Source organism: Anser anser (assembly GCF_964211835.1).
Source record: "Anser anser genome assembly, contig: HAP1_SCAFFOLD_249, whole genome shotgun sequence".
NCBI classification, from domain to species: Eukaryota; Metazoa; Chordata; class Aves; order Anseriformes; family Anatidae; genus Anser; species Anser anser.
The window spans coordinates 30,785-50,935 of NW_028154004.1; the positions used below are offsets into that span (position 1 = coordinate 30,785).

At 47.0% G+C, this 20,151-nt stretch overlaps 2 long non-coding RNA genes across 2 annotated transcripts; one reads left to right on the forward strand and one right to left on the reverse strand.

The window, feature by feature from the left end:
- Positions 1 to 842: 842 nt before the first annotated feature.
- On the forward strand, positions 843 to 12,895 carry LOC310890977. Its single transcript, XR_014577375.1, has 2 exons — positions 843 to 1,073; positions 12,466 to 12,895. It is a non-coding gene; the product is annotated as an uncharacterized lncRNA (long non-coding RNA).
- LOC310890980 lies at positions 4,897 to 10,444 on the reverse strand. Its single transcript, XR_014577378.1, has 2 exons — positions 9,695 to 10,444; positions 4,897 to 5,059 (listed from the first exon to the last, which is right to left on the reverse strand). It is a non-coding gene; the product is annotated as an uncharacterized lncRNA (long non-coding RNA).
- Positions 12,896 to 20,151: the final 7,256 nt, after the last annotated feature.

The window sequence follows — 20,151 nt, forward strand, 5'->3', positions numbered from 1 at the left end:
GTATTGTGAGAGTGCGGGGGGTTTTATGTTGATGGCTGTGGTGATAAAGTTGATGGCCCCAAGGATGGAGGAGATACCGGCTAAGTGGAGTGAGAAGATAGCCAGGTCTACTGAAGCTCCGGCGTGGGCAAGGTCACCTGCTAGGGGAGGGTAGACAGTTCAGCCTGTGCCGGCGCCAGCTTCTACAGTGGATGAGGCTAGTAGGAGGAGGAATGATGGGGGGAGGAGTCAAAAGCTTATGTTGTTTATTCGCGGGAATGCTATGTCGGGGGCACCGATTATGAGGGGGACTAATCAGTTGCCGAATCCTCCGATCATGATGGGTATGACTATAAAGAAGCTTATTACAAAGGCGTGAGCGGTAACGATTACATTGTAAATTTGGTCGTCGCCTAGGAGAGTTCCTGGTTGTCCTAGTTCTGCGCGGATTAATAGGCTGAGTGCGGTGCCGACTATTCCTGCTCATGCCCCGAAGATGAGGTACAGGGTGCCAATATCCTTATGGTTAGTGGAAAATAGTCATCGGTTGATGAAGGTGACGGGTAAGATGGCTGAGTGTTGAAGCGTTAGGCTGTAGTCCTTTTTACAGAGGTTTAATTCCTCTTCTTATCGGCTCTGTAGTGAAATTCATGTTGAGTTGCAAGCTCATCGATGCGCACTAGGGTGCGTCAGGGTCTTTGTAGGCAGAAGCCAATTGGTTTAGGCATTTAGCTGTTAACTAGAGTTTTGTGGGATCGAAGCCCATCTGTCTAGGGAGGCTTTAGCTTAATTAAAGCGTCTGACTTGCATTCAGAAGATACAGGTTAATATTCTGTAAGTCTTAATGTGCAGAAACTAAGAGGGTTTAACTCTTATTTAAGGCTTTGAAGGCCTTCGGTTTGGGGTGTTATCCTAAGTTTCTAGACAATGGCATGTATTATTGGGGACAGGGGAAGTAAGAGGATTGATAGTGAGGCAAGGACCGCAGTAGGTGTGCTTGGGGCTTTGCTAGTGTATCATTGTTTTATGTGGTTAGAGGAGTTGGGGGGAAGGGTAATTGTTGAGTGGTATGCGAGGCGTAGGTAGAAGAAGAGGCTGAGCAGTGATAGCATGGCAATTGCCATGGCTGCTGGTGTTATTTCCTGTTTAGTTAGTTCTTGGATGATAAGTCACTTTGGTATAAAGCCTGTTAATGGGGGGAGGCCTGCTAGGGATAAAAGTACTAGTATTAGGGTGGCGTTTAGCACTGGGGTTTTTGTTCATGAGGTTGTGATCATGGATAGGTTAAGGGCTTTGATTTTGTTAAGGGCTAGGAATACGGCTGATGTTATGATTGTGTATAGGTAGAAGGTAAGTAAGGCCAATTTGGGGCTGTAAACTAGGATGATGGCGATTCAGCCTAAGTGGGAGATGGACGAGAAGGCTAGGATTTTGCGTGTTTGTGTTTGGTTCAGTCCTATTCAGCCTCCTAGTGCTGTTGAGGCTAGGGCCATGGCGGTGAGTAGAGCTGGGTCGAGGGATTTGGATGTTAGTAGGAGCAGGGTTAGTGGGGGGAATTTTATGAGGGTCGAGAGTAGCAGGGCTGTTATTAGTGGCGATCCTTGTAGTACTTCTGGGAATCAGAAGTGAAATGGCACTAGGCCCAGTTTAATAGCGATTGCTGCTGTCAGTAGTAGACAGGAGGTTGGGTGGTTTATTTGTGTGATGTCTCATTGGCCGGTGACTCAGGCATTGGTTATGCTAGAGAATAGGACCAGGGCGGAAGCAGCTGCTTGGGTTAGGAAGTATTTCGTTGCGGCTTCTACTGCTCGTGGGTGGTGGGATTTGGCAATTAGGGGAATGATGGCTAGTGTGTTGATCTCCAGTCCTGTCCAGGCCAGAACTCAGTGGTTGCTGGAAATTGTGATTGTGGTGCCCAAGATGAGGCTGAAGGTTATGATTGGGGTCGCGTAAGGGTTCATTAGTAGAGGAGGGGGTTAAACCATCATTTTCGGGGTATGGGCCCGATAGCTTGATTAGCTGACTCTACTAGAAAATAATATAAGGGAAGTATGGAGAATTTTGATTTCTCTTGTGTGGGTTCAATTCCTACTTTTCTAAGGTCAACAGGAAATGAGAGGGCTGTTATACCTCTATGTTCACTTTATCATAGTGACCCTTTGTAGTTCAGGCACATTTCCTTATGTAAGGAGGTAGGCCTGCATAGCAGATAGGTATGCTGATGTGTCAGAGGCACAGAGCTAGTGTGAGGGGTAGGAAGTTTTTTCATAGTAGGTGCATTAGTTGGTCATATCGGAATCGTGGGTATGAAGCTCGGACCCATAAGAAACCAGAAGATAGTAGGAGGACTTTTGTGGCTAGGATGACGGGGAATAGTTCTGTGGGTGGCCCTAGGGCGCTTGGGTTTAGGAATATGATGGCTGTAAGTGTATTTATTAGCATAATGTTCGCATATTCAGCTAGGAAGAATAAGGCGAAGGGTCCTGCGGCGTATTCAACGTTAAACCCTGAGACTAGCTCAGATTCACCCTCTGTGAGGTCAAAAGGAGCTCGGTTTGTCTCTGCTAGGGTGGATACGTATCATATTATTGCTAGGGGTCATGAGGAGAAAATGAAGTATAGAGGCTCCTGTGCGACGGCAAAGGAGCTGAGTGTGTAGCTTCCGCTTAGTATGATTATTGATAGCAGGATTATGGCCAGTGTCACTTCGTATGAAATGGTCTGTGCTACTGCCCGTAGGGCTCCGATTAGTGCGTATTTTGAGTTCGAGGCTCAGCCTGATCATAGGACTGAGTAGACGGCTAGGCTTGACATGGCTATTAGGAAGAGAACTCCGAGGTTTAGATCTGCTAGGGGAAATGGGAGTGGTAGTGGTGCTCAAGTGGTGAGGGCTAGGACAAGGGCTAGTATTGGTATCAGAATGAATAGAAGTGGGGAAGAGGTAGAGGGTCGGATGGGCTCTTTGGTAAATAGTTTCAGTCCGTCCGCAAATGGTTGAAGTAGGCCAAAAGGCCCGACAACGTTAGGGCCTTTGCGGGATTGTATGTAGCTTAGGATTTTCCGTTCTACTAGGGTTAGGAAGGCTACGGCAATCAGGATTGGGATGATGTATAGGAGGGATATAATGAGGCAGCTTAGTGTTGTTATTTGAATCATGGGTGAAGCTAGGGAGAGGATTTGAACCTCTGGGGAAAGGGCTTAAGCCTTCTGCACTTGCCGGGCTCTGCCACTCTAGCTGGTCCTTTTCTAGGATTGAAAGTGGTGGGGGAAGGCCCTCTTCACGGTTTAGTTGGTTTCACTGCTTAGAGGGGGGGGGCGTGCTTGTGGTATTGGCCCCACTTTCCCGGTCCTTTCGTACTGGGGAGAGTGTGTCATAGATAGAAACCGACCTGGATTGCTCCGGTCTGAACTCAGATCACGTAGGACTGTTAATCGTTGAACAAACGAACCCTTAATAGCGGCTGCACCATTAGGATGTCCTGATCCAACATCGAGGTCGTAAACCCCCCTGTCGATATGGGCTCTTGAGGGGGATTGCGCTGTTATCCCTGGGGTAGCTTGGTCCATTAATCAATTATATTGGGTCTGGTCACTGTTAGCACTTTGAGGGGTAGCTCTAGGTAAAGAGGTATGGTCTTGTTTTTGGAGGATTTGTTCTCCTCCAAGGTCGCCCCAACCGAAAAATATCGACCAGGCTCTGCGATGGTAGTGGCCCCAGTGGGGTTGATTGAGGATTCGCGGTGGTCGTTGATTTTTAAGTTCCACAGGGTCTTCTCGTCTTATGTTCACATCCCCGCTTTTGCACGGGGAGATCAATTTCACTGATTATCTGTGAGAGACAGTTAAGACCTCGTTTAGCCATTCATACAAGTCTCGATTTATGGGACAATTGATTGCGCTACCTTTGCACGGTTAGGATACCGCGGCCGTTAAACCTAAGTCACCGGGCAGGCATCACCTTCAATACTTGTTTAATTTGCTGAAGGCTATGTTTTTGGTAAACAGTCGGGCCTTATTAATTTGCCGAGTTCCTTTCACAGATTTTAATCGCTCTTATAGGCGCTCCTGAGTCGGGTTAACAGGGTTAGTTAATACGTGGTCTTGTAGGGGTTTTTGTATCTGTCTAGGTCTGTTAATAATGTTTCTATGTAAGCTTGCGCCGTTAGAGGGGTGTGGCCCTGAGTTACTTATTTTAGCATTAATTCTCCTATATTCATAGGTTGACCTGTTTGTGATAAGGGAATCATCTTATTTTGGTATTTTTAGGTGGTGGAGCTTTGACGCACTCTTTTTTGATGGCTGCTTTAGGGCCCACGGTAGGATCAGTAGTAAGAATTATCCGCTAGTCGAGGTTGTGTCCTTTTTTAATGGAGCTGTCCCTCCATTAAATAGCTCTTAATCATCTCATTAGGGTTCAGGATGTCCGGTAGGGAGGATTAAGGGGGAACTTAGATTCGTTTCACAGGTAACCAGCTATCACCCAGCTCGGTTGGCTTTTCACCTCTACTGACAAGTCATCCCACTCTTTTGCAACAGAGACGGGTTCGCTCTCTTTAACTGCTTGAAAGTAGCTCGCTTGGGTTTCGGGGGGGCAAACTTTAGTTCACTTTGCTTGGTTGTTCTCGCTAAACCATGATGCAAAAGGTACAAGGGTTGATCTTTGCTGTCTGTCGCTTTGATTGTTTCACTGCTATTTCATCTTTCCCTTACGGTACTGGGGTCTCTATCGCGTCTAAGTGTCTTTTCTATCGCCTATACTAAGACTGTAAAATGCTTTACTTTAATTAGTTTAGTAAATTCTTTAGTTTTGGTGTACTATTTGTGTGGTTGAGCTAGAGGGGGGGCTTCAAGACGATCCGGTCTAGTAGATATCTTTCAGGTGTAAGCTGAGTGCTTTGGTGTTATAGCTACGTCTTGATATTCTAAGTACACCTTCCGGTACACTTACCTTGTTACGACTTACCTCATCTTCAGCGTATTTATGGTATTAGTTATGTGGGATGTGGCTTTTGAGGAGGGTGACGGGCGGTATGTACGTGCCCCAGGGCCGGCTTAAAGTAGGCTCTATTGTCCCACTTTACTGCTAAATCCGCCTTCCAGAAGTGGTTTCACGCTTCTTTCCGTGTGCCCTATGAATAGGGAATGTAGCCCATTTCTTCCACTCCATAGGCTATACCTTGACCTGTCTTATTAGCGGGGTGCTATTGTGTCCACTGTTGTGCTCTCATTCGAGGTGGGCTGGCGACGGCGGTATGTAGGCTGTGTTGGCAAGGGGTGGTTGGGTTAATCGGGGATTATCGATTGTAGAACAGGCTCCTCTAGGTGGGTTTGGGGCACCGCCAAGTCCTTAGAGTTTTAAGCGTTTGTGCTCGTAGTTCTCTGGCGGATACTTCGGTAAAGTAAGTATCAAGATTTAGGGCCAGGCATAGTGGGGTATCTAATCCCAGTTTGGGCCCTGGCTTTCGTGGGTTTAAATCAGTCGTTAGTTCCTAAGATCATCTTAATGGTGTGTTTAGGTGCATCTTGGGCTTATGACAGCTCAGTTGCATTTTGATCTTAGTTAGCTAGGATAGGCATTTTACCACTCTTTACGCCGTGTCAATAGGACGGTTGATTTGGGTTTCTTGTATGACCGCGGTGGCTGGCACAAGATTTACCAACCCTTGAAGTTAGGCTGTTGCTATAACTAAGTCAAGTTTGCACTCATTGCTTAATGTTAATTACTGCTGAATACCCGTGGGGGCGTGGCTTAGCGAGGCGTCTTGGGCTACTACTTGGGTGTGCCTGATACCCGCTCCTCAAGGCCTGTATGGGGGTAGGTGGTCGAGGGCGTTTACACTGGGGCGCGGATACTTGCATGTATATATTTAGCAAAAACCAACCGTAAGGTTAGGACTAAGTCTTTTGTCCGCAGGCATGTTTTATGCCATCTTGGCAACTTCAGTGCCATGCTTTGTGTTAAGCTATGTGGACGGGGGTGTGGTTAGCTGATAGTTGAGTGGTGAGTGAGAGTGAAGTATATGAAATTATTGCTTGTGTTTACTATTTTTAGTACTGGAGTTTCTCTAATAAGTTTAAGTTATTTTGTATGTGTTTGTGTGTATATGTACATCGTTCCGATGATGTCATGGAAGGGATGATTAATGGAGTTTTAGAGGTAGTTTGCTGGGATTGGGCGATGAAGGTTTATGCTACATGGTGGTTAGCGAAAGTTTACTGGTTTAGTTTGTGAAGCGCAGGGGTTGCGCTTAATGATTTGTTGTTTTGTGCTATGTCCAACGAGCATTCATCCAATAGCCCCATTTAACCCGGAGGGTGGAGGTAACATTAACTGAATGTGGTCAAAGTGCATCAGTGTCAGGATGATTCCCCATATACGCCAACCGTCTCATCGAGGGACCCTTGAAATATAGGATAGGCCGTGAGGCAGGTGTGTCCAGGCTTAGATTGTGGGACCCCCGAGATCACTGGGAATAGCCACCTGTGAGGTAACCCCGGAAAAAATAAGAGGAACCAGAGGCGCCAAAAAGCTGGAACATGCCGCGATTACGCATTGAGAAGGTGAAAGTACTCACAGATGCCACTTTGAAGGGCAAGGAGGGGTGAGTGAACCCAATGGATGGCCCTGACCGAGGAACCAGAGGCGCAAAAATGTGAGGAGGGCGAGGGGTTTAGGGGGAACGTATGGGCCTGAAGCTAGTCATACCGGACATTATGTGCAACGGGTTGCTGATTTCACGTGAGGAGTACGATTAATAAATCCGTCTGATACGAACTGCATGAGATATGTGGTGGAGAGTTGTTGTTGGAGCATGTCCTGTGAGCATTCATTAAAATGGGGTCTTGTTATGCGCTTGAGTGGAGTTGTATTGGGTGTTGTGGGGTATGGTCCTAGAACATTCATGCCGGGTGGTTTGGTAGGAGTGTGTTTAAGGGTTTAATGGCCGTGTACATGTATGGGTTTAGCACCTGCTTATAAGATAGTCCGTATATAATGTATATTACTGGTACTATAGTATGTATGTATATGGGGTATATAAATTTATGCACGAATATGCATAACCAAATACCCCCGCCTCGGGGGGGGAGGGGGGGGGGGTTAAGCATAATGGCATAGATGGGGTAGAATTATTGGGGGCTTGCGGTTAGTTCCTGTAGTTGAGAACAATGGCGGCTTTTCGAGCCGCAGGCCTCGGGTAGTGTCCGGGCAGGAATAATGACTTATTTTATGTTTTTTTTAGGGATTTGCTTTGCGGTGGGTGTTTTGGGTGTGGCGTCGAATCCTTCGCCGTATTATGGGGTTGTTGGTTTGGTGTTAGCGTCTGTGGCGGGGTGCGGGTGGTTGCTGGGCCTTGGGGTTTCGTTCGTGGCTTTAGTGCTGTTTATGGTGTATTTGGGGGGTATGCTGGTGGTGTTTGTTTATTCAGTAGCTTTAGCAGCGGAGCCTTTCCCTGGGGCTTGGGGGGATTGACGGGTGATTGGATGTGCAGTAGCGTTTGTGGCAATTGTTTTTGGGGGGTTGGTGTTTGGGGGGTTTATGGGGGCTTGGAAGTTCGGGGTTTCTACTGTGAATAATGTTGGGGTGTTTGTTGTTCGGTCGGATTTTAGTGGAGTTTCCATGTTTTATTCACATGGGGCAGGGATGTTTTTAGTGGCGGGTTGGGGGCTGTTGTTGACTTTGTTTGTTGTATTGGAGCTTGTGCGGGGGTTGTCGCGGGGTGCTATTCGGGCGGTTTAGGGGTTAGGGTCAGAGAATAGTTTATTGAAAATGCCAGCTTTGGGAGCTGGAGATAAAGGTTTGAGTCCTTTTTTTCTGAGTTTGGGGTACTCTAAGAAGTGGTAAGTCTTCAATCTTTGGTTTACAAGACCAATGTTTTTATAAACTATTAGAGTATTTAGCAGTTGAGTATTTTGTTTTCTAGGGCGCTTGCGGCGGGGAGGAGAAATAGGAGGATAGTGAAGTAGGCGATTGAAGCGAGTTGGCCGATGATGATGAATGGGTGTTCGACGGGTTGGCTTCCTACTCATGTTAGGACGAGGAGGTCGGCGACTAGTACTCAGAATAGGAGCTGGGAGAGTGGTCGGAATGTTATTGCTCGTTGTTTTGATTTGTGCAGGAATGGGATTAGGAATAGGATCAGTACGGAGGCGGCCAGTGCTAATACGCCTCCTAGTTTATTTGGGATTGAACGTAGGATGGCGTAGGCGAATAGGAAGTATCATTCTGGCTTGATGTGTGGTGGGGTTACTAGCGGGTTTGCTGGGGTGAAGTTTTCTGGGTCTCCCAGGAGGTTAACCGCTCATGCTTCTTTCTTATGAGACGTTAGTAAACCAATTACATAGCCTTGTCAAGACTAAATCACAGGTAAAAATCCTGTACATCTCATGTGGCCAACCACTCCCAACTAGGATTCAAAGACGCCTCATCACCCATCATAGAAGAACTCGTTGAATTCCACGACCACGCCCTAATCGTTGCCCTAGCTATCTGCAGCCTAGTTCTCTACCTTTTAGCCCACATACTAACAGAAAAACTCTCGTCCAATGCTGTAGACGCCCAAGAAGTAGAGCTGATCTGGACAATCCTACCTGCTATCGTCCTGGTACTCCTCGCCCTCCCATCCCTACAAATCCTCTACATAATGGACGAAATCGACGAACCAGACCTCACCCTAAAAGCCATCGGCCACCAATGATACTGAAGCTACGAATACACAGACTTCAAAGACCTATCATTCGACTCCTACATAGTGCCCACCCCAGACTTACCCAACGGCCACTTCCGACTGCTAGAAGTTGACCACCGCGTAGTTATCCCAATAGAATCCCCCATCCGCGTAATCATTACTGCAGGAGACGTACTCCACTCCTGAGCAGTCCCAACGCTCGGAGTTAAAACAGACGCAATCCCAGGCCGACTAAACCAAACTTCATTCATTACCACCCGGCCTGGGATTTTTTACGGACAATGCTCAGAAATTTGCGGGGCTAATCACAGCTACATACCCATTGTAGTAGAATCAACCCCACTCCCACATTTCGAGGCCTGATCGTCCCTTCTATCATCATCCTAATCATTAAGAAGCTATGCAACAGCACTAGCCTTTTAAGCTAGCCAAAGAGGGACTTCCCCCTCCTTAATGATATGCCACAGCTTAACCCCGCACCATGATTTTCAATCATAATTATAACCTGATTAACCCTAGCACTCCTCATCCAACCAAAACTACTAGCCTTCACCACAACCAACCCCCCATCAAATAAGACCTCCCTCACTACCAAACCCACACCATGATCCTGACCATGAACCTAAGCTTCTTTGACCAATTTTCCAGCCCCAATCTATTTGGCATCCCCTTAATCCTACTATCCCTACTCTTCCCAGCCCTACTATTCCCGTCCCCAAACAACCGATGAATCAACAACCGCCTTTCTACTATCCAAACATGACTCCTTCACCTAATCACAAAACAACTAATAGTCCCACTCAACAAAAATGGCCACAAATGAGCCATAATATTTACATCCCTAATAATCATACTTCTTACAATCAACCTTCTAGGCCTCCTTCCGTATACATTCACCCCAACCACCCAACTATCTATGAACATAGCCCTAGCCTTCCCACTATGGCTCGCCACACTACTAACAGGCATGTTTAACCATGTACGTGCCCCAGGGCCGGCTTAAAGTAGGCTCTATTGTCCCACTTTACTGCTAAATCCGCCTTCCAGAAGTGGTTTCACGCTTCTTTCCGTGTGCCCTATGAATAGGGAATGTAGCCCATTTCTTCCACTCCATAGGCTATACCTTGACCTGTCTTATTAGCGGGGTGCTATTGTGTCCACTGTTGTGCTCTCATTCGAGGTGGGCTGGCGACGGCGGTATGTAGGCTGTGTTGGCAAGGGGTGGTTGGGTTAATCGGGGATTATCGATTGTAGAACAGGCTCCTCTAGGTGGGTTTGGGGCACCGCCAAGTCCTTAGAGTTTTAAGCGTTTGTGCTCGTAGTTCTCTGGCGGATACTTCGGTAAAGTAAGTATCAAGATTTAGGGCCAGGCATAGTGGGGTATCTAATCCCAGTTTGGGCCCTGGCTTTCGTGGGTTTAAATCAGTCGTTAGTTCCTAAGATCATCTTAATGGTGTGTTTAGGTGCATCTTGGGCTTATGACAGCTTAGTTGCATTTTGATCTTAGTTAGCTAGGATAGGCATTTTACCACTCTTTACGCCGTGTCAATAGGACGGTTGATTTGGGTTTCTTGTATGACCGCGGTGGCTGGCACAAGATTTACCAACCCTTGAAGTTAGGCTGTTGCTATAACTAAGTCAAGTTTGCACTCATTGCTTAATGTTAATTACTGCTGAATACCCGTGGGGGCGTGGCTTAGCGAGGCGTCTTGGGCTACTACTTGGGTGTGCCTGATACCCGCTCCTCAAGGCCTGTATGGGGGTAGGTGGTCGAGGGCGTTTACACTGGGGCGCGGATACTTGCATGTATATATTTAGCAAAAACCAACCGTAAGGTTAGGACTAAGTCTTTTGTCCGCAGGCATGTTTTATGCCATCTTGGCAACTTCAGTGCCATGCTTTGTGTTAAGCTATGTGGACGGGGGTGTGGTTAGCTGATAGTTGAGTGGTGAGTGAGAGTGAAGTATATGAAATTATTGCTTGTGTTTACTATTTTTAGTACTGGCGTTTCTCTAAGTCCTAGGACTAGGAGGAAATGGTGTTTCATAGTGTGTAGGCGTCGGGATAGTCCGAGTATCGTCGGGGTATTCCTGCTAGGCCTAGGAAGTGCTGGGGGAAGAACGTTAGGTTTACTCCTGTAAATATTACCCCGAAGTGGGCTTTTGCTCATGTTTGGTGTAGGGTAAACCCAGTGAGTAGTGGGAATCAGTGAGTAAATCCTGCTAGAATGGCAAAGACGGCGCCTATGGATAGGACGTAGTGGAAGTGGGCAACTACGTAGTACGTGTCGTGCAGGGCGATGTCTAGGGAAGAGTTTGCAAGAACGATTCCTGTTAATCCTCCGATGGTAAATAGGAAGATAAATCCTAGAGCTCATAGTATTGGGGGGGGTCTCATTTGATTGTTCCTCCGTGCAGGGTGGCTAGTCAGCTAAATACTTTGATTCCGGTAGGGATGGCAATGATTATAGTGGCTGATGTAAAGTAGGCTCGGGTATCAACGTCTATTCCTACTGTAAACATGTGGTGAGCTCAGACGATGAATCCTAGGAAGCCGATGGATAGTATGGCTCAGACTATTCCCATGTAGCCGAAGGGCTCCTTTTTGCCTGAGTAGTACGTGACTACGTGTGAGATGATTCCGAACCCCGGTAGGATCAGAATATAGACTTCTGGGTGTCCGAAGAATCAGAATAGGTGTTGGTACAGGATTGGGTCTCCTCCTCCAGCGGGGTCGAAGAATGTGGTGTTTAGGTTTCGATCAGTTAGTAATATTGTAATACCGGCGGCGAGTACGGGGAGTGATAGAAGGAGTAGGATGGCGGTAATTAGTACGGATCAGACAAATAGTGGGGTTTGGTATTGTGAGAGTGCGGGGGGTTTTATGTTGATGGCTGTGGTGATAAAGTTGATGGCCCCAAGGATGGAGGAGATACCGGCTAAGTGGAGTGAGAAGATAGCCAGGTCTACTGAAGCTCCGGCGTGGGCAAGGTCACCTGCTAGGGGAGGGTAGACAGTTCAGCCTGTGCCGGCGCCAGCTTCTACAGTGGATGAGGCTAGTAGGAGGAGGAATGATGGGGGGAGGAGTCAAAAGCTTATGTTGTTTATTCGCGGGAATGCTATGTCGGGGGCACCGATTATGAGGGGGACTAATCAGTTGCCGAATCCTCCGATCATGATGGGTATGACTATAAAGAAGCTTATTACAAAGGCGTGAGCGGTAACGATTACATTGTAAATTTGGTCGTCGCCTAGGAGAGTTCCTGGTTGTCCTAGTTCTGCGCGGATTAATAGGCTGAGTGCGGTGCCGACTATTCCTGCTCATGCCCCGAAGATGAGGTACAGGGTGCCAATATCCTTATGGTTAGTGGAAAATAGTCATCGGTTGATGAAGGTGACGGGTAAGATGGCTGAGTGTTGAAGCGTTAGGCTGTAGTCCTTTTTACAGAGGTTTAATTCCTCTTCTTATCGGCTCTGTAGTGAAATTCATGTTGAGTTGCAAGCTCATCGATGCGCACTAGGGTGCGTCAGGGTCTTTGTAGGCAGAAGCCAATTGGTTTAGGCATTTAGCTGTTAACTAGAGTTTTGTGGGATCGAAGCCCATCTGTCTAGGGAGGCTTTAGCTTAATTAAAGCGTCTGACTTGCATTCAGAAGATACAGGTTAATATTCTGTAAGTCTTAATGTGCAGAAACTAAGAGGGTTTAACTCTTATTTAAGGCTTTGAAGGCCTTCGGTTTGGGGTGTTATCCTAAGTTTCTAGACAATGGCATGTATTATTGGGGACAGGGGAAGTAAGAGGATTGATAGTGAGGCAAGGACCGCAGTGGGTGTGCTTGGGGCTTTGCTAGTGTATCATTGTTTTATGTGGTTAGAGGAGTTGGGGGGAAGGGTAATTGTTGAGTGGTATGCGAGGCGTAGGTAGAAGAAGAGGCTGAGCAGTGATAGCATGGCAATTGCCATGGCTGCTGGTGTTATTTCCTGTTTAGTTAGTTCTTGGATGATAAGTCACTTTGGTATAAAGCCTGTTAATGGGGGGAGGCCTGCTAGGGATAAAAGTACTAGTATTAGGGTGGCGTTTAGCACTGGGGTTTTTGTTCATGAGGTTGTGATCATGGATAGGTTAAGGGCTTTGATTTTGTTAAGGGCTAGGAATACGGCTGATGTTATGATTGTGTATAGGTAGAAGGTAAGTAAGGCCAATTTGGGGCTGTAAACTAGGATGATGGCGATTCAGCCTAAGTGGGAGATGGACGAGAAGGCTAGGATTTTGCGTGTTTGTGTTTGGTTCAGTCCTATTCAGCCTCCTAGTGCTGTTGAGGCTAGGGCCATGGCGGTGAGTAGAGCTGGGTCGAGGGATTTGGATGTTAGTAGGAGCAGGGTTAGTGGGGGGAATTTTATGAGGGTCGAGAGTAGCAGGGCTGTTATTAGTGGCGATCCTTGTAGTACTTCTGGGAATCAGAAGTGAAATGGCACTAGGCCCAGTTTAATAGCGATTGCTGCTGTCAGTAGTAGACAGGAGGTTGGGTGGTTTATTTGTGTGATGTCTCATTGGCCGGTGACTCAGGCATTGGTTATGCTAGAGAATAGGACCAGGGCGGAAGCAGCTGCTTGGGTTAGGAAGTATTTCGTTGCGGCTTCTACTGCTCGTGGGTGGTGGGATTTGGCAATTAGGGGAATGATGGCTAGTGCGTTGATCTCCAGTCCTGTCCAGGCCAGAACTCAGTGGTTGCTGGAAATTGTGATTGTGGTGCCCAAGATGAGGCTGAAGGTTATGATTGGGGTCGCGTAAGGGTTCATTAGTAGAGGAGGGGGTTAAACCATCATTTTCGGGGTATGGGCCCGATAGCTTGATTAGCTGACTCTACTAGAAAATAATATAAGGGAAGTATGGAGAATTTTGATTTCTCTTGTGTGGGTTCAATTCCTACTTTTCTAAGGTCAACAGGAAATGAGAGGGCTGTTATACCTCTATGTTCACTTTATCATAGTGACCCTTTGTAGTTCAGGCACATTTCCTTATGTAAGGAGGTAGGCCTGCATAGCAGATAGGTATGCTGATGTGTCAGAGGCACAGAGCTAGTGTGAGGGGTAGGAAGTTTTTTCATAGTAGGTGCATTAGTTGGTCATATCGGAATCGTGGGTATGAAGCTCGGACCCATAAGAAACCAGAAGATAGTAGGAGGACTTTTGTGGCTAGGATGACGGGGAATAGTTCTGTGGGTGGCCCTAGGGCGCTTGGGTTTAGGAATATGATGGCTGTAAGTGTATTTATTAGCATAATGTTCGCATATTCAGCTAGGAAGAATAAGGCGAAGGGTCCTGCGGCGTATTCAACGTTAAACCCTGAGACTAGCTCAGATTCACCCTCTGTGAGGTCAAAAGGAGCTCGGTTTGTCTCTGCTAGGGTGGATACGTATCATATTATTGCTAGGGGTCATGAGGAGAAAATGAAGTATAGAGGCTCCTGTGCGACGGCAAAGGAGCTGAGTGTGTAGCTTCCGCTTAGTATGATTATTGATAGCAGGATTATGGCCAGTGTCACTTCGTATGAAATGGTCTGTGCTACTGCCCGTAGGGCTCCGATTAGTGCGTATTTTGAGTTCGAGGCTCAGCCTGATCATAGGACTGAGTAGACGGCTAGGCTTGACATGGCTATTAGGAAGAGAACTCCGAGGTTTAGATCTGCTAGGGGAAATGGGAGTGGTAGTGGTGCTCAAGTGGTGAGGGCTAGGACAAGGGCTAGTATTGGTATCAGAATGAATAGAAGTGGGGAAGAGGTAGAGGGTCGGATGGGCTCTTTGGTAAATAGTTTCAGTCCGTCTGCAAATGGTTGAAGTAGGCCAAAAGGCCCGACAACGTTAGGGCCTTTGCGGGATTGTATGTAGCTTAGGATTTTCCGTTCTACTAGGGTTAGGAAGGCTACGGCAATCAGGATTGGGATGATGTATAGGAGGGATATAATGAGGCAGCTTAGTGTTGTTATTTGAATCATGGGTGAAGCTAGGGAGAGGATTTGAACCTCTGGGGAAAGGGCTTAAGCCTTCTGCACTTGCCGGGCTCTGCCACTCTAGCTGGTCCTTTTCTAGGATTGAAAGTGGTGGGGGAAGGCCCTCTTCACGGTTTAGTTGGTTTCACTGCTTAGAGGGGGGGGGCGTGCTTGTGGTATTGGCCCCACTTTCCCGGTCCTTTCGTACTGGGGAGAGTGTGTCATAGATAGAAACCGACCTGGATTGCTCCGGTCTGAACTCAGATCACGTAGGACTGTTAATCGTTGAACAAACGAACCCTTAATAGCGGCTGCACCATTAGGATGTCCTGATCCAACATCGAGGTCGTAAACCCCCCTGTCGATATGGGCTCTTGAGGGGGATTGCGCTGTTATCCCTGGGGTAGCTTGGTCCATTAATCAATTATATTGGGTCTGGTCACTGTTAGCACTTTGAGGGGTAGCTCTAGGTAAAGAGGTATGGTCTTGTTTTTGGAGGATTTGTTCTCCTCCAAGGTCGCCCCAACCGAAAAATATCGACCAGGCTCTGCGATGGTAGTGGCCCCAGTGGGGTTGATTGAGGATTCGCGGTGGTCGTTGATTTTTAAGTTCCACAGGGTCTTCTCGTCTTATGTTCACATCCCCGCTTTTGCACGGGGAGATCAATTTCACTGATTATCTGTGAGAGACAGTTAAGACCTCGTTTAGCCATTCATACAAGTCTCGATTTATGGGACAATTGATTGCGCTACCTTTGCACGGTTAGGATACCGCGGCCGTTAAACCTAAGTCACCGGGCAGGCATCACCTTCAATACTTGTTTAATTTGCTGAAGGCTATGTTTTTGGTAAACAGTCGGGCCTTATTAATTTGCCGAGTTCCTTTCACAGATTTTAATCGCTCTTATAGGCGCTCCTGAGTCGGGTTAACAGGGTTAGTTAATACGTGGTCTTGTAGGGGTTTTTGTATCTGTCTAGGTCTGTTAATAATGTTTCTATGTAAGCTTGCGCCGTTAGAGGGGTGTGGCCCTGAGTTACTTATTTTAGCATTAATTCTCCTATATTCATAGGTTGACCTGTTTGTGATAAGGGAATCATCTTATTTTGGTATTTTTAGGTGGTGGAGCTTTGACGCACTCTTTTTTGATGGCTGCTTTAGGGCCCACGGTAGGATCAGTAGTAAGAATTATCCGCTAGTCGAGGTTGTGTCCTTTTTTAATGGAGCTGTCCCTCCATTAAATAGCTCTTAATCATCTCATTAGGGTTCAGGATGTCCGGTAGGGAGGATTAAGGGGGAACTTAGATTCGTTTCACAGGTAACCAGCTATCACCCAGCTCGGTTGGCTTTTCACCTCTACTGACAAGTCATCCCACTCTTTTGCAACAGAGACGGGTTCGCTCTCTTTAACTGCTTGAAAGTAGCTCGCTTGGGTTTCGGGGGGGCAAACTTTAGTTCACTTTGCTTGGTTGTTCTCGCTAAACCATGATGCAAAAGGTACAAGGGTTGATCTTTGCTGTCTGTCGCTTTGATTGTTTCACTGCTATTTCATCTTTCCCTTACGGTACTGGGGTCTCTATCGCGTCTAAGTGTCTTTTCTATCGCCTATACTAAGACTGTAAAATGCTTTAGTTTAATTAGTTTAGTAAATTCTTTAGTTTTGGTGTACTATTTGTGTGGTTGAGCTAGAGGGGGGGCTTCAAGACGATCCGGTCTAGTAGATATCTTTCAGGTGTAAGCTGAGTGCTTTGGTGTTATAGCTACGTCTTGATATTCTAAGTACACCTTCCGGTACACTTACCTTGTTACGACTTACCTCATCTTCAGCGTATTTATGGTATTAGTTATGTGGGATGTGGCTTTTGAGGAGGGTGACGGGCGGTATGTACGTGCCCCAGGGCCGGCTTAAAGTAGGCTCTATTGTCCCACTTTACTGCTAAATCCGCCTTCCAGAAGTGGTTTCACGCTTCTTTCCGTGTGCCCTATGAATAGGGAATGTAGCCCATTTCTTCCACTCCATAGGCTATACCTTGACCTGTCTTATTAGCGGGGTGCTATTGTGTCCACTGTTGTGCTCTCATTCGAGGTGGGCTGGCGACGGCGGTATGTAGGCTGTGTTGGCAAGGGGTGGTTGGGTTAATCGGGGATTATCGATTGTAGAACAGGCTCCTCTAGGTGGGTTTGGGGCACCGCCAAGTCCTTAGAGTTTTAAGCGTTTGTGCTCGTAGTTCTCTGGCGGATACTTCGGTAAAGTAAGTATCAAGATTTAGGGCCAGGCATAGTGGGGTATCTAATCCCAGTTTGGGCCCTGGCTTTCGTGGGTTTAAATCAGTCGTTAGTTCCTAAGATCATCTTAATGGTGTGTTTAGGTGCATCTTGGGCTTATGACAGCTCAGTTGCATTTTGATCTTAGTTAGCTAGGATAGGCATTTTACCACTCTTTACGCCGTGTCAATAGGACGGTTGATTTGGGTTTCTTGTATGACCGCGGTGGCTGGCACAAGATTTACCAACCCTTGAAGTTAGGCTGTTGCTATAACTAAGTCAAGTTTGCACTCATTGCTTAATGTTAATTACTGCTGAATACCCGTGGGGGCGTGGCTTAGCGAGGCGTCTTGGGCTACTACTTGGGTGTGCCTGATACCCGCTCCTCAAGGCCTGTATGGGGGTAGGTGGTCGAGGGCGTTTACACTGGGGCGCGGATACTTGCATGTATATATTTAGCAAAAACCAACCGTAAGGTTAGGACTAAGTCTTTTGTCCGCAGGCATGTTTTATGCCATCTTGGCAACTTCAGTGCCATGCTTTGTGTTAAGCTATGTGGACGGGGGTGTGGTTAGCTGATAGTTGAGTGGTGAGTGAGAGTGAAGTATATGAAATTATTGCTTGTGTTTACTATTTTTAGTACTGGCGTTTCTCTAAGTCCTAGGACTAGGAGGAAATGGTGTTTCATAGTGTGTAGGCGTCGGGATAGTCCGAGTATCGTCGGGGTATTCCTGCTAGGCCTAGGAAGTGCTGGGGGAAGAACGTTAGGTTTACTCCTGTAAATATTACCCCGAAGTGGGCTTTTGCTCATGTTTGGTGTAGGGTAAACCCAGTGAGTAGTGGGAATCAGTGAGTAAATCCTGCTAGAATGGCAAAGACGGCGCCTATGGATAGGACGTAGTGGAAGTGGGCAACTACGTAGTACGTGTCGTGCAGGGCGATGTCTAGGGAAGAGTTTGCAAGAACGATTCCTGTTAATCCTCCGATGGTAAATAGGAAGATAAATCCTAGAGCTCATAGTATTGGGGGGGGTCTCATTTGATTGTTCCTCCGTGCAGGGTGGCTAGTCAGCTAAATACTTTGATTCCGGTAGGGATGGCAATGATTATAGTGGCTGATGTAAAGTAGGCTCGGGTATCAACGTCTATTCCTACTGTAAACATGTGGTGAGCTCAGACGATGAATCCTAGGAAGCCGATGGATAGTATGGCTCAGACTATTCCCATGTAGCCGAAGGGCTCCTTTTTGCCTGAGTAGTACGTGACTACGTGTGAGATGATTCCGAACCCCGGTAGGATCAGAATATAGACTTCTGGGTGTCCGAAGAATCAGAATAGGTGTTGGTACAGGATTGGGTCTCCTCCTCCAGCGGGGTCGAAGAATGTGGTGTTTAGGTTTCGATCAGTTAGTAATATTGTAATACCGGCGGCGAGTACGGGGAGTGATAGAAGGAGTAGGATGGCGGTAATTAGTACGGATCAGACAAATAGTGGGGTTTGGTATTGTGAGAGTGCGGGGGGTTTTATGTTGATGGCTGTGGTGATAAAGTTGATGGCCCCAAGGATGGAGGAGATACCGGCTAAGTGGAGTGAGAAGATAGCCAGGTCTACTGAAGCTCCGGCGTGGGCAAGGTCACCTGCTAGGGGAGGGTAGACAGTTCAGCCTGTGCCGGCGCCAGCTTCTACAGTGGATGAGGCTAGTAGGAGGAGGAATGATGGGGGGAGGAGTCAAAAGCTTATGTTGTTTATTCGCGGGAATGCTATGTCGGGGGCACCGATTATGAGGGGGACTAATCAGTTGCCGAATCCTCCGATCATGATGGGTATGACTATAAAGAAGCTTATTACAAAGGCGTGAGCGGTAACGATTACATTGTAAATTTGGTCGTCGCCTAGGAGAGTTCCTGGTTGTCCTAGTTCTGCGCGGATTAATAGGCTGAGTGCGGTGCCGACTATTCCTGCTCATGCCCCGAAGATGAGGTACAGGGTGCCAATATCCTTATGGTTAGTGGAAAATAGTCATCGGTTGATGAAGGTGACGGGTAAGATGGCTGAGTGTTGAAGCGTTAGGCTGTAGTCCTTTTTACAGAGGTTTAATTCCTCTTCTTATCGGCTCTGTAGTGAAATTCATGTTGAGTTGCAAGCTCATCGATGCGCACTAGGGTGCGTCAGGGTCTTTGTAGGCAGAAGCCAATTGGTTTAGGCATTTAGCTGTTAACTAGAGTTTTGTGGGATCGAAGCCCATCTGTCTAGGGAGGCTTTAGCTTAATTAAAGCGTCTGACTTGCATTCAGAAGATACAGGTTAATATTCTGTAAGTCTTAATGTGCAGAAACTAAGAGGGTTTAACTCTTATTTAAGGCTTTGAAGGCCTTCGGTTTGGGGTGTTATCCTAAGTTTCTAGACAATGGCATGTATTATTGGGGACAGGGGAAGTAAGAGGATTGATAGTGAGGCAAGGACCGCAGTAGGTGTGCTTGGGGCTTTGCTAGTGTATCATTGTTTTATGTGGTTAGAGGAGTTGGGGGGAAGGGTAATTGTTGAGTGGTATGCGAGGCGTAGGTAGAAGAAGAGGCTGAGCAGTGATAGCATGGCAATTGCCATGGCTGCTGGTGTTATTTCCTGTTTAGTTAGTTCTTGGATGATAAGTCACTTTGGTATAAAGCCTGTTAATGGGGGGAGGCCTGCTAGGGATAAAAGTACTAGTATTAGGGTGGCGTTTAGCACTGGGGTTTTTGTTCATGAGGTTGTGATCATGGATAGGTTAAGGGCTTTGATTTTGTTAAGGGCTAGGAATACGGCTGATGTTATGATTGTGTATAGGTAGAAGGTAAGTAAGGCCAATTTGGGGCTGTAAACTAGGATGATGGCGATTCAGCCTAAGTGGGAGATGGACGAGAAGGCTAGGATTTTGCGTGTTTGTGTTTGGTTCAGTCCTATTCAGCCTCCTAGTGCTGTTGAGGCTAGGGCCATGGCGGTGAGTAGAGCTGGGTCGAGGGATTTGGATGTTAGTAGGAGCAGGGTTAGTGGGGGGAATTTTATGAGGGTCGAGAGTAGCAGGGCTGTTATTAGTGGCGATCCTTGTAGTACTTCTGGGAATCAGAAGTGAAATGGCACTAGGCCCAGTTTAATAGCGATTGCTGCTGTCAGTAGTAGACAGGAGGTTGGGTGGTTTATCTGTGTGATGTCTCATTGGCCGGTGACTCAGGCATTGGTTATGCTAGAGAATAGGACCAGG